Source organism: Pleurodeles waltl, chromosome 7 (assembly GCF_031143425.1).
Source record: "Pleurodeles waltl isolate 20211129_DDA chromosome 7, aPleWal1.hap1.20221129, whole genome shotgun sequence".
NCBI lineage: Eukaryota > Metazoa > Chordata > Amphibia > Caudata > Salamandridae > Pleurodeles > Pleurodeles waltl.
Window position 1 is genome coordinate 1,423,984,928 of NC_090446.1, and position 13,523 is coordinate 1,423,998,450.

The window sequence follows — 13,523 nt, forward strand, 5'->3', positions numbered from 1 at the left end:
AGCGCAAGGGATACTTGAGATGATAAAATTCTACCAGGGCCAAATACTAGAGACAAAAACGTCACACAGCAAGGAATGTCAATGTTTATAAGAATTTATTTTCATTTATTGAGCAGCATCTGGACAAAAAAAAACACCAAAGATTGGTCTGACGGAAAAGTGTTGTTAATGGAGGAATATAAAATAAAATGGGCCTCTAAGCAACCTATGTATCTGGATAACAAGTGTTAATGGAGCCTGGGATTAATACAGCTGGGAATGAATACAGCTGGGCATGTCATGCCATGTAGAGGTGTAGCTGAAGTAGTTAGAGGAATAAAATGTACATATATGACCAAATGAGACCAACACGATTATTTATTTCTGTGTAGGACATACCTTCAGGATATGTGAATGCAAGCAGTGATAAATAGTGCATTAGTTCAGCAAACTAGGCCAAAGCAAGATGTTTTAGGAGACATTTGAACATAGAGTGAGAAACACACCAAGTACATTCTGCCAGCACCATAAATGGTACATTTGAAAATCTCTTTAAGTGGTGTTTCCTACATAAGCAATGTATTATGTCAGAGTGGATTTGAAAACTCATTAGACTGGATGGGGGAAAGACCACTTTTTCAAGAGTCTTGGAAAGGATTTTAATGATACTTTACATGCAGAACACATTTACCAACGGCCTGTGTCGCCAGTGCACAGGCGGGACAGGCTGCAAGGCCATATCTACAAGGCCGCTCAAAGCCACTTTGTGTGGCTTTACATGTAGTTGTTGTTATGGCCCCCCCTTTCATGCATGCTTGAAAGGGCCATTCCATGGGTGTTGTTGTGGGTGGCCCCAGGCAACAACCATGGAATCTGACGCATTTCCAGATTTACAAGTTTTTGTAAACCTGGGAATGCGTCAGTTTCCTACGCCGCCCCCAGGGTGGCGTAAGAGTGGCATAATGGGGAGAAATAACATTATATTTCCCTGTTTTTTCCTCTTCCCATGTGTGCTGCCCAGCACACATAGAAGGAGGAAAATTCCTCTTGTGATTGTTTTTGTGGAGGAAGGTGTCGTGCAGGAAGTTGTGCCTTCCTGCATAAAAAAAATCATCCCTGCAACGGAGGCATCCTTGCAGCATGGTGCAAGGGTGCTTGCATTGGCGCATTGCAGCAACTTGTGAGGCAGTGCAGGGTACAAGTACAGGAATGCACAGTATCTTGCAGATATGGTGCATTCCTACCGTTTTGTTTTGACGCAGGGCAGAGAAGCAAAAAGGCTTGCAACACTTCCCTGCGCCAAAACTTTGTAAATGAGACCCACATTTTGTTGAATGCTGTTTCCTTTTTTCGTGTTGCATTTGGTGCTCTCCTACAGGCACATACATAACTCACTGAGCCTTTCATGAGGGGGAAAACCTGTATGTGCTCGCAAACCTAGCACCTTACCTACTGAGCTACCTTAATGAGATTGTAACTTTTGGCATAGACACTACAAATACATCTCTACAGCAGAGATCTAAATATTTCATTCATTCCACTTCGAAAGAATGTTCAAGTTAGATGAACATATTAATGTCGAATGAATCAGACCGAAGTCAGCCAGCTCAAGCTTTTAACCGTCATTATAATGCTTATTAGAAACTATAGTTTATATTTTACTCTTAAAGTCTCCCAACTCCCAACACAGAGAGCGTTGCAATCACACGATATGGAGTATTTTCGCTGGTATGTGCATTGTGAATGATAGACCACGAAAGTGTGACTTTTAGTAGCTTTGTATTGTTTGTTTACTAGTTAATGCTCCCCCAGAGAATAACTGGTATCATAGCACGACAGTGTTTACAAATCCCAGACACTGCAGACCTAAGGCTTGGACATTATCATTGCAGGGTTGGGGATATGGTGTTTTGTTTTGCCTGTGCCACTTGTGCAATGACATATTTACAGGCGAAGTGGAGATTTGTGTGTAGGGGAGAGGGCACGAATAAGAAAGGAATTCACCATGAATTTATTCGCAAAAAACGTACACTAGCATGCCTTGAATGTGTAGTTTTTGTCGAAACCTTAACTCTGCTACCGTTCTCTATGATATTCTTAATCGCACTTCTATTTTTTTAACTTGGAAGTCCCTGATGTACAACGTTATTTCAGTGGAGTACATTTATTTTATCTATTTTGCCTTGCAGAAAAATCCCCTTGATTGTACATTTATAAGTTTACCATTGTGAATTAGGTATGTTTACATCCTAGATAGAGTTCAGAGAGCCATGAAGACATTGCCCCACCGCTTTAGGAGGTGATTGTTCTGGGGCACTGCTCTGGACGTACACATGTATTACCAGACTTCACATATCCCTTGTCACAGAAGCACCCTGGCACACATGGCTCTATGCAAGATTTTGGTGGATTGAGGTGATTATCACATGTGATTGGGCATGCAGTGCCACAGGTCTCATAGTGTGCATGGTTATTGCAGCGACATTGCTTCTCAAGGACACATTCAGTGGAGTTTAAGACATATCCCTTATTACAGAAGCATCCGTCCTTGCAGTCCTTTGTGCAAGGTTTTGCAATGACGTTATTGGCCACATCCTCGCAGGTTCTCCGACAAGTGCCACAGTCATTGTATTGCGCATTTTCCTTGCATGGACACTCTTTCTGTGGGACGCATTTACCAGATTTGAAAGCATATCCATCCTTGCAGGCACATCCTCCAGTTCTTTTCAGGTATGCATTTCCCATTCTGTAGGACATACCCAAACACACATGAGCATCCTGGCTTGCATTCCTCTGTGTAGCTCTTAGTTGGCCCCATATTGGAAATATTCTGACAGGTTCTTTGACAGGATCTACCACAGGGTGAGAATTCCATGTTCTCATCACACTTTTCTACAAGGGAAATGATAGTATTAATATAAATCATTTATCAAATGTCCTAGTGCACTGGAGTTTATAATCATATATCAATGCATTTTTAAAAACAGCTTCTGGTATTAATATTTATTAGATTTAGTACAATATGGCAGCATCCAAACATAGCATGTTTTCGACTCACAGAGATCTCAAGGCTCTGACCTGAGCCTCGTGCTGTATGAGATGCAAGGATGGGACAGAAGGTAGGGGCTCTGCAACAATAGGCACTGAATCACCACCTGTTTTTCCGCCGTCCGCCAAGGTCATAATCACCCCCTATATGGGTGTGCCAGTGCAGCCAAGCATGGATTTTGACACGCACCCAGATTTACAGACAAAAATGGTGCACCTACCTGACAGAGGCGTAACAAGGAGAGTAATATCTTATTTTCTCCTTCTGACTTCCTCTTTCCATGTGTGCTGTTTTATACAGCACACATAGAAAGAGAAATATGCCACTAGAGATTGTCTTTGTGTAGGAAGGTATCTTGAACCATGCACAAAGTACCTGCATTACCACTAGACACCCACCCATGTGTCAGCGCATAGAAGGCGCTGAATAGTGCTATATCTTTATAAATATGGAGCTGTTCATCTTTTTCCTGACCACACAATGCCACGCCTCATTGCAGGAATCATTAGTAAATATACCAAGTGGTGTACTAAAATGCCATATGAAAAACATTAGTACCTGAATCCCAGGTCGTGGTCCTTCTGAGAGTGCTAACAAAGTCTCTCTCTCATGGAAATCCACGGTGTTTCACCTCAAGAAGAGTGTGAAGAGTTCCTGGAGGCTTGGGACCCTTGAAGCACAGACTGCTCACCACAAGTTCTGAAGATTGTGACATGAATTTCCAATCACTTCCTGCAAGAGACTAAGGCCCTCATTCTGACCTTGGCGGGCGGCGGAGGCCGCCCGCCAAAGTCCCGCCGTCAGGTTACCGTTCCGCGGTCGAAAGACCGCGGCGGTAATTCTGACTTTCCCGCTGGGCTGGCGGGCGGTCGCCTTCAGACCGCCAGCCAGCCCAGCGGGAAAGAGGCTTCCACGATGAAGCCGGCTCGGAATCGAGCCGGCGGAGTGGAAGCTGTGCGACGGGTGCAGTTGCACCCGTCGCGTATTTCACTGTCTGCGCAGCAGACAGTGAAATACATGTAGGGGCCCTCTTACGGGGGCCCATGCCAGTGGCATGGGCACTGCAGGGGCCCCCAGGGGCCCCGCGACCCCCCCTACCACCATCCGGATCTCGGCGGTCCGACCGCCGGGATCTGGATGGCGGTAGGGGGGGTCGGAATCCCCGCGGCGGTGCAGCAAGCTGCGCCGCCGCGGAGGATTCAATGGGGCCGCGGTACACTGGCGGGACCCCGCCAGTGGTGCCGGTCCGACCGCGGCTTTACCGCCGCGGTCGGAATCCCCATTGGAGCACCGCCGGCCTGTCGGCGGTGCTCCCGCGGTCCTCCGCCCTGGCGGTCAAAGACCGCCAGGGTCAGAATGACCACCTATAGCTCAGATTTGAGATGGCCTAGCGCCTCCTTGCACCACATTAGCGTCATTTATTTTACGGTAATGTGGCCATACGAGTCCAAAATCACTGACTCATATTTACAAAGTGGCGCAATGCATGCATTGCACCACTTTATAACCCCTTGCGCCACATTATACGTGCACTTGGCATAATATATGCAAGGGGGGCATTCCTCCTTTAGGGGTACTGAAAAAATGGTGCAAATAAATCTAAAAGATTTTAATGCTTGGGCCTCAATGTGCTTTGTAGGATTAGAGTCCACATTTTTTACGTTAATCCTCCAAAGCGCCAAACTAGCAACAAAGATTTTGACGCTAGTTCCGTAACTACTGCCATGGTGCTCTGTATCTTGAATATGACGCCCACATCTTGGCTTTGGGGGGGCACTATGGGGCATAAGAAAGGTGGTGCTGCAATACATGCAGCACCACTTTCCTTAAATCAGACCCCGTATATGCACTTTTCCAGTTCCTTTTACTACCTAAGCACAATAATGTTTAACATTTTGGGGAAAAAGTCAACTTATTTCAAGACTAAGGTTTGTCTTTCCACTGGTTATCAGTCCAGTTAGCTGGATGTGTGTTTTGTTGCTTCTAAAGGTTAAACCTACCCAGAGACAAAGTATTGGTTACATAAGAAGAAAATGACACAACAATTAGTAGAGGAGGGAACAAGTCGACATTATGCATATTGTAACTTGGAGCAATAAGGAAATATCCATGAAGTCAGTGCTGAGACCAGAGCCTTGTTGGTGAGATGTACATAAGTACTACCTACTTGTAAGATGGTTCCACAACTATCCACAAGAGGATGCTAGATTGCCAACAAAAATCACCAAAAATAAGCTGGTAAGCAAGGATGGAGATGCTAGTAACGTCAAAAGAGCTGCAGACAAATGCATATAGCAATATACAGTAGATACTTAAACTTATTTGTATCATATTTGACATAAATAGATTGCAAATAACATGACTGGAATATACAATTTATACATGTAAAAGGTGTTACAAATACTGGTAGAAAACATCAATTTCCGAGTTGTAGCCTGTTAGAAATGGGGTCTTTGGTTGGCTGTCAGGTTACCCCCTGTCTACGCAAGGACCCTCACTCTAGTCAGGGTAAAAGAGAATCACTCTCAGCTAACCCTTGCTTACCCCCTTGGTAGCTTGGCACGAGCAGTAGGCTTAACTTCAGAGTGCTAGGTTTAAAGTATATGTACCGACACACACAGGCGGTCATTCTGACCGCGGCGGGCGGTCACCGCCGAATGACCGCACCGCGGTCAAAACACCGCAGCGGCCATTCTGGCTTTCCCGCTGGGCCGGCGGGCGACCGCAAAAAGGCCGCCCGCCGGCCCAGCGGGAAAGACCCAGCAACGATGAAGCCGGCTCCGAATGGAGCCGGCGGAGTTGCTGGAGTGCGACAGGTGCAGTGGCACCCGTCGCGATTTTCTGTGTCTGCTAGGCAGACACTGAAAATCAAGGTGGGGCCCTGTGAGGGGGCCCCTGCACTGCCCATGCCAGTGGCATGGGCAGTGCAGGGGCCCCCAGGGGCCCCACGCCACCCGTTCCCGCCATCCTGTTTTTGGAGGTTTTTACCGCCAGGACCAGGATGGCGGGAAGGGGGTCGGAATCCCCATGGCGGTGCTGCGCGCAGCACCGCCATGGCGGATTCCTTGGGCCAGGGGTAAACTGGCGGGAAACCGCCGGTTGCCCTTTTCTGACCGCAGCGGTGACCAGCCTGTTGGCGGTGCTTCCGCGGTCCCCGGCCCTGGCGGTCATGGACCGCCAGGGTCGGAATGACCCCCACAGTAACTTAATGAAAACACTACAAAATGACACAACACAGGTTTAGAAAAATAGGAAATATTTATCTAAACAAAAGACCAAAATGACAAAAATCCACAATACACAAGACAAGTTATCACTGAAAATGCAAAAAGAGACTTCATGTCATTTTAAACACACACTAACATTGTTAGTGTAAAAATGTACCTTGGGCGCGTCAAAAATAGACCCGCTCGGGCATGTGTGTGTCAAAAAGGGCTTGCAATGTGTCGATTTCGCTCACGAGCGAGACCTTGAGTCATTTCTCCTTTCGTCGGGTTGGGGGGGTGTTGTTTCTAATCTCCGCAGGAGAGCGATGCGTCATCACTCTCAGGTCCGGGCAGGCCGTGCGTTGTTTTTATACGCCCAGCGGTGTTTGCATCAGAAATCCAGCCGCACGATGATCCAAAAACCACGCAACGTGGGTTGCAATCTCACCAGCCTCTGTTAGCGATGCTGCGCATCATTTCTCCAGCTGCGGGCATCGATCTTCCAGATCTTTTGCCCGCATGGCGGTCTGTGTGTGGATCTCTCACTCTTGGGCTGCCAGCTTCTCTTCTAAGGGTCCCAGGAACTGGATAGGCACCACTTGGCAGAGTAGATGTCTCTCCAGTGGCTCTGGCAGAGAGAAGTGTTTGCTGTCCCTGAGACTTCAAACAACAGGAGGCAAGCTCTAAATCAAGCCCTTGTAGATCTTCACAAGAAGGAAGGCAACACAAAGTCCAGTCTTTGCCCTCTAGCACAGGCAGAAGAAGCAACTGCAGGATAGCTCCACAAAGCACAGTCACAGACAGGGCAGCTCTTCTTCCTCAGCTCTTCAGCTCTTCTCCAGGCAGAGGCTCCTCTTGGTTTCCCGAAGTGTTCTAAAGTCTGTGGTTTTGGGTGCCCTTCTTATACCCAATTTCTCCTTTGAAGTAGGCCTACTTCAAAGCAAAGTCTTTCTTGTTTGTGAAATCCTGCCTTGCCCAGGCCAGGCCCCAGACACTCACCATGGGGTTGGAGACTGCATTGTGTGAGGGCAGGCACAGCCCTTTCAAGTGTGAAGGAGCACTCCTCCCCTCCCTCCTAGCACAGATGGCTCATCAGGAAATGCAGACTACACCCCAGCTCCGTTTGTGTCACTGTCTAGTGTGAGGTGCAACCAGCCGAACTGTCAAACTGACCCAGACAGGGAATCCACAAACAGGCCGAGTCACGGAAATGGTATAAGCAAGAAAATGCTCACTTTCTAAAAGTGGCATTTTCAAACACACAATCTTAAAATCAACTTTACTAGAAGATGTATTTTCCAATTGTGAGCTCAGAGACCCCAAACTCCACATGTCCATCTGCTCCCAAAGGGAATCTACACTTTCATAATATTTAAAGGTAGCCCCCATGTTAACCTATGACAGGGACAGGCCTTGCAACAGTGAAAAACGAATTTAGCAGTATTTCACTGTTGGTACATTTAAAACACCTTACTATATGCCCTACCATAACCATACACTGCACCCTGCCCTTTGGGCTACCAAGGGCCTACCTTAGGGGTGCCTTACTTGTAAGAAAAGAGAAGGTTTAGGCCTGGTAAGTGGGTACACTTGCCAAGTCGCATTTACAGTTAAAACTGCACACGCAGACACTACAGTGGCAGGTCTGAGACATGATTACAGAGCTACTTATGTGGGTGGCACAACCAGTGCTTCTGGACTTACTAGTAAATCAAATATTTCACTTATGGATAACCAATTACATACATATTTTGTAAAGGAGCACTTGCACTTTAGCACTGGTTAGCAGTGGTAAAGTGCCCAGAGTAACAAAAACAGCAAAAACAGAGTCCAGCGCACATCAACAACTTTGGAAACAGAGGCAAAAAGTTAAGGGAGACCACGTCAAGGATGAAAAGTCTAACATAACCATTTTTTTGTGAAGGTGTGAATGATGCACAATGAAAGTAGCCCCTAATGTTAGCTCTTGAAGGCGTCCACCCCTCTTGCAAGGGGAAGCATTGATGGTTTGTGATTAATATCTCTGCTGACCTCTTCTTAGGGAGTGTGATTGCCACATCACATTGCAATAGTTGTTACCGGAGTGTGGCTTAACCATATGCCATGACCCAGGCATCTCACCTCCTCCTGTCACCATCTCCTGCATGAGACTCACTCAAAGTGAGATTGCCAAAGTATTAAGGAAAAGCAGCTCATAGGTGAGTTTTTGGGAGATACAGTCGCTGAGCTGCATAGGATCAGATTCTGCCGAGACAGACAGCTCTGCTCTAAGAGAGAGAGGGAGAAAGTGAGCACACCCGAAAAGAAAGACAAAAGGGAGAGTATGGAATGAGATGAAGAGTAACAAGAAATAGAATAATAACAAAAGCAACAGGAAGACACCTCACTGTTGATTTGGAAAATATAATTAGTCTGAACGCAAGGATCAACCTCTGACAATTACTATATTGGCATTTTCTTCAAACCTACGGCTACCACTACTCGTATCCCTTACCCTCTTCTTTGTGTTAGCCCTGGCATTGCCTTCATGTAAACAACACTTTTATAGTGACATCACAAAGCAGATTCATTCAACCAATTTAATTGTGAAAAGATAATATACTATGACACAAAATGAGGCATGAAGAGTAATGGATCACTGCGCCCAGAATGATACATGTGTGATGTTTACTTACTATCGTCATCATCGCCATCATCATCATCATCATCACATTTTATAGTTCCAAGCATCGCAATCAGCACTGGAATATAAACAAAAATGGAAGCACCATATTGTAACTTATCTTTTTGCAAATTTTTTCATCGATAAACATAGAAATTGGGATCACCATGCTAGAATTATGCTGAGGATCAATATGCCGTTTAGTTTTCGGCAGCAGAAAGTAAATAAAATGTGAAATAAAGTAAGATGGAAAGCAATTGACTTCTCATTGGACACCATACAAAGTACTGCTCAAAAAGACTCTCCACCAAATATTTACTATGAAAAATGTCATACTAAACCATGTAGGTTTCATCCAATTATATAAGGGGTCAAATGAGATTTTGGATCAAATCTTTCAGGTCATAGGTAAAGTGATAAAAAACAGACATTATTTACTTCAACCAATTGTTTAGTCACGAGCACACATAGGAAAGACAGAAATTGCCCCTGTGGTGCAACGAAGGGTATGCCCCTTTTTGCATTCCCCAGAGCAATTCAGTATTATGAAATGGCCCTTCTGTAATATGTATTTTGCTGGAATATAGGGGAATGTTGACAAGAAAGTGGTGCACCAGTCCTAATGGGCAACTTTTCTTGTGTTTCCTCTGCCTAAATATCTACCCAACGACACCATGGTTGTGCCATATTTACAATACGGCACATCAGGGCAGTCGTTAGGACAATAGCATCGACATTTTTGATGCTATTGTGGCGCTTTGCTACACTAGCTTCAAAGATTTTAAGGACAGGGCGAGGTATGTATTAGGGTACAGGGTGGAGGCGGTGAGGTTGGGGGTGGGGAAGGTTTTATGGTACAGGGCAGGCGAAGGGTGTCTGTAGATTTTAGGACAGGACAGGATAGATTTTAGGGTTCACAGCAGAGGTGGGCTATTTAGGGCACTTTTTAGGACAGGGCAGGGTTACTTTTAAGGGTCAGGGTGGGGTTGAGGGGTCAGGGCAGATGGTGGAAGGGGCAGTTGTAAGGGCTTTGGCACTGTGGAGTATGGTATCAGATGTTAGGGGACAGGGCAGGAGAGAACTTATCACATGTGTTCCTTTACCAAACATGCTTTTACAATGAAATTAATTGTAAAGGTATGCGTGGTAAAGGCATGCGTTGTACAGATGTGGTTGTTTTTGAGACCTCATTGTTGAGGCAATCGTGATATACGCATGCATTGCTCCATCATACTTTCCATAGCTCCTCTCTCTTTCCACTGCCCCTTTACAACCCCATCATGTTGTGCTTCTCATATAATGTTTGTTAACATGAAATTCCAGCATGATATTTGGGAAATTTGAAGCTCATTCTGCACAATCCTACCACTCCCACATTCCTCAGTCTTAGTGAGCAAGCTATGCTCCTGGTCTTGGAATCAGCCAATGGCGCTTTGGAGATGTTTTAATGTAATTCTTGCTGTTTTTTCTGCATGAAAGTGTATAGGATGTGCTTTAGATGTGTGGGTCGATTTCACCGTTCCCTATAGTTTTGCAAGCAAGTACTGAAAGGGCCATAAAGAGAATCCTAGTAAGTAAAGAGATGATGGCGGTGCTGTTCCAGAGGTCAAGGACTAACTGTTGGACAAACGAGCAGTCAATATCTAGAAGTTATTGCGACAACTCAATAGAATATGAAGTGATGACACAATACACAATTTGGGCTTGTTCTATGACTTGTTAAAACATGGAGAACACAATTCAAGTCCCTCCCATTATTAGGGCTATTAGCCTCACAACCCCTGGCCTTTGAAGGGGCTGAGCACAAGAGGGCGTGTGGTCTTAAATTATAATCTACTCTTCTATTTGATCTTCCAGGCTCTCTCCCTTAAGCTTTGTTTCCACTCACCTGCTGCCAGCCCAAGAAGATAATAAGTTGTCTTCACCATTCTAAGGGTCAAGCTGTCCTGCAAAGAAAAGAAGTTAAGTAACCATGAGAAGGCAATGTGGATTTGTTTTTATAAGGCAGGGGTTCGTTAATGACTGAGGGGAAAGGTGAGATATGTTATGGTGCTTGCAAAGCACCTTCACGGTCTAATTATCTTTCTTTTCTGCTGCTTGCAAAAATGTTATCTAATTGTCTTTTGTAGGTGTTGATGCATATTTCTCTTCCCTATATACCTAGCTGTAAGGTTGAAATGTGTGATGGGCACTTACTGCACCGCCCTGCGCCATGGGCCTCGTAAACGAGGCCCTAAGGCCCAGATTTATGCTTTTTTAGCACCACATTTGCTCCATTTCTTGACGCAAAAGCAGCGCAAACCTACTAAATGTAATTGAATGTTGTATGTGTGCGCTGTTTTTGTATAAAAAAAATGAAGCAAATGTGGCACAAAAAAAGTATAAATCTAGGCCAAAGTGTTTTTTAGTCCCTAATTCTCGATCTGACTTTTGCATATGTCTTCTTTTTCTCTGTCACTTGTCAGCATTAGTCTGTGACTTTCTCTGTTCTTGCAGTCCAGAGTTCGGATTGTGGCGGTCAATTATTTCCTCTCACCCTGATTTTATCACTCTATTTCGCGCTTTTGTGTACTCTTTCTCTAAAAAGGTTCTTAGTTTGTATTCTTTGCCTGCTTTGCTATGAGGCAGTAGTTGAAAAATGTAAACATACTAAAACAATTTAATTAAACGGAGGACAATTAAATATCATTATTGGAATGGTGTTTAAGAAGGAAAAGAGAAATGGCAAATAACCACCAATTTTCACTGGGAATTCTCACTCGTTGAATATATTGCCATAGTTTAATCACATACTGAAATTAAACATTTTGGTCGCAAACATTGCTGAAAACAGCGAATATGAAAACATGTTAATGAAACCCAACTCATGGACATTAATTTAAGAGCTCGAAAGCAGTGCGAACTGAAACATGCCTGTTGTCAACCTTAGCACTTCCGAAGTTCTTCCAACACAGGTCGGCTGGGAATGAGCAGATTATCTCAGTGCGAGCGTTCACATAGTCCAAAATATTCCCTGGGGCACCAAATGCTGTTTTTTAGTCATTTCTGATGATTGCATTATTTGAGCCAACGCCCGCTTCCAGTACCTGATTTGAGACTGTTCGTCACTAAGTTACACAACTTGCATCGCAGCTTTCAATGTTTTAGGTGTGGTTTGACAGTACATATGTCTGCAAGATGTATTCTTAGCACATCATTCACATATATTGTAAGAAACTGAGTTTCTGGTTGGCAGAGGTATGCACCCTTTCCAAGCAGGACCCACAATCCAAGTTGGGGTAAATCACAAACACACCCTAGGTTAGCCTGTGCTCATCCTCTGATAGCTTGGCACAGAGCAGTCAGGCTTAAGAGGTAATGTATAAAGTATTTGTGCAACACTTCAAACAGTAAAACTGTGAAAACACCACACAAAAACGTCACTACACCTGGTTTGAAAAATAGAGCTTTATTTAATGAACAAAACAACAAAAGTGTAGTCAGTAGAAGTAGATATATATATATTTTTTTAAATAAACTGAAATGTAGCACGTAAAACCATAAAGTGTCAAACTGAGCTATCTCGTTGCGCTAGACCAGGTTAAATCCAAAAGTTCAGGCTGACAGCGATAAAGCATGGGTTTGACAAAGTCCTAGACAAGTCATGCTTAGATTTTACCTTCTCAAGAATTAGTCTAACAGTCTGTTTGTGGGGAAGAAGTTTGCTGGGAGCAAGGAGAGCGTCGCTGGTGGTGGTCTGTGGGCACGATGTGTCAGCTAGGTGTTGCAGATGGGGGGACTGGAGCCTCACATTGATGACTGTCAATGCTTGCTGTGCGAAGAGACAAATTTGCTGTGCCCTCGCTGATTCTTCTGGTGAGCGGTGTGGTATCAGTGCGAGTGTGTCTTGATTTCAGGAGCCAAAAACCACTTCCAAGGGCCTAGGTCACGAAAGGTGCCACTTGGGGGTCAGGAGCTGGTTGGAGACAGGCCTAGGAGCTGTAGCAGGTGAGTTGGAAGTCTTTTTCATTCCTGAGACTTCACAAAACAGGAGGCAAGCCAGCAAAACCCTTGGAGTCACTTTAGTTCTGGGTTAGAGAGATTCAGATCCAGTCCTTTTCACTACCAAGCAAGAATGGCAGCAGGCAGCAGGGCAGCACAGCAGAGCGGGAGTCCAGTAGAGTGACAGTCCTTTCAGTAGCACAGCAGTCCTTCTTACTGACAGAGTATCCAAAGCCCAGATGAATACTGAGTTGATGGTGTCTGGGGTCTAGTACATACACCCAGTTGTGTCTTTGAAGTGGGGAAGACTTCCAAGAGAGGCCTTTTAAGTACACAGAGACCCTGTCTGTCCTGCCCTGGCTCCATACTCACTACAGTGGGTTATGTAGCCCTTTGCGTGGGATCAGGAAACAGCCCATTCAGGTGTATCCTCCCTTCATCCTGCCCAAGATTTCCAATAAGGCTGAGGATGACCCTTCAGTCACACCTAAGTTCCCTTTGTGTGTGGCTGTCTGGAGGGAATGCCCAAGAACCCACCAGATGGTTAAAGAAAATGCCAACTTTCTAAAAGTGACATTTTCAGAATTACAACTTAAATTTTGACTTCACCATAACTTTTGATTTTAAACTGTGATTCCAGAACCAC

The 13,523-nt window shown here is 44.9% G+C and overlaps 1 long non-coding RNA gene across 1 annotated transcript in view; it reads right to left on the minus strand.

Annotated features, from left to right (window-relative positions):
- Positions 1 to 2,781: 2,781 nt before the first annotated feature.
- Positions 2,782 to 13,523, minus strand: part of LOC138246441 (uncharacterized) — a 52,325-nt gene continuing 41,583 nt past the window's right edge. Inside the window, exons 2-3 of the long non-coding RNA XR_011194288.1 lie at positions 8,910 to 8,975; positions 2,782 to 2,871 (exon numbers count right to left, since the gene is read on the minus strand). This is a non-coding gene — a long non-coding RNA (uncharacterized lncRNA). The remainder of the gene's footprint in view (positions 2,872 to 8,909; positions 8,976 to 13,523) is intronic.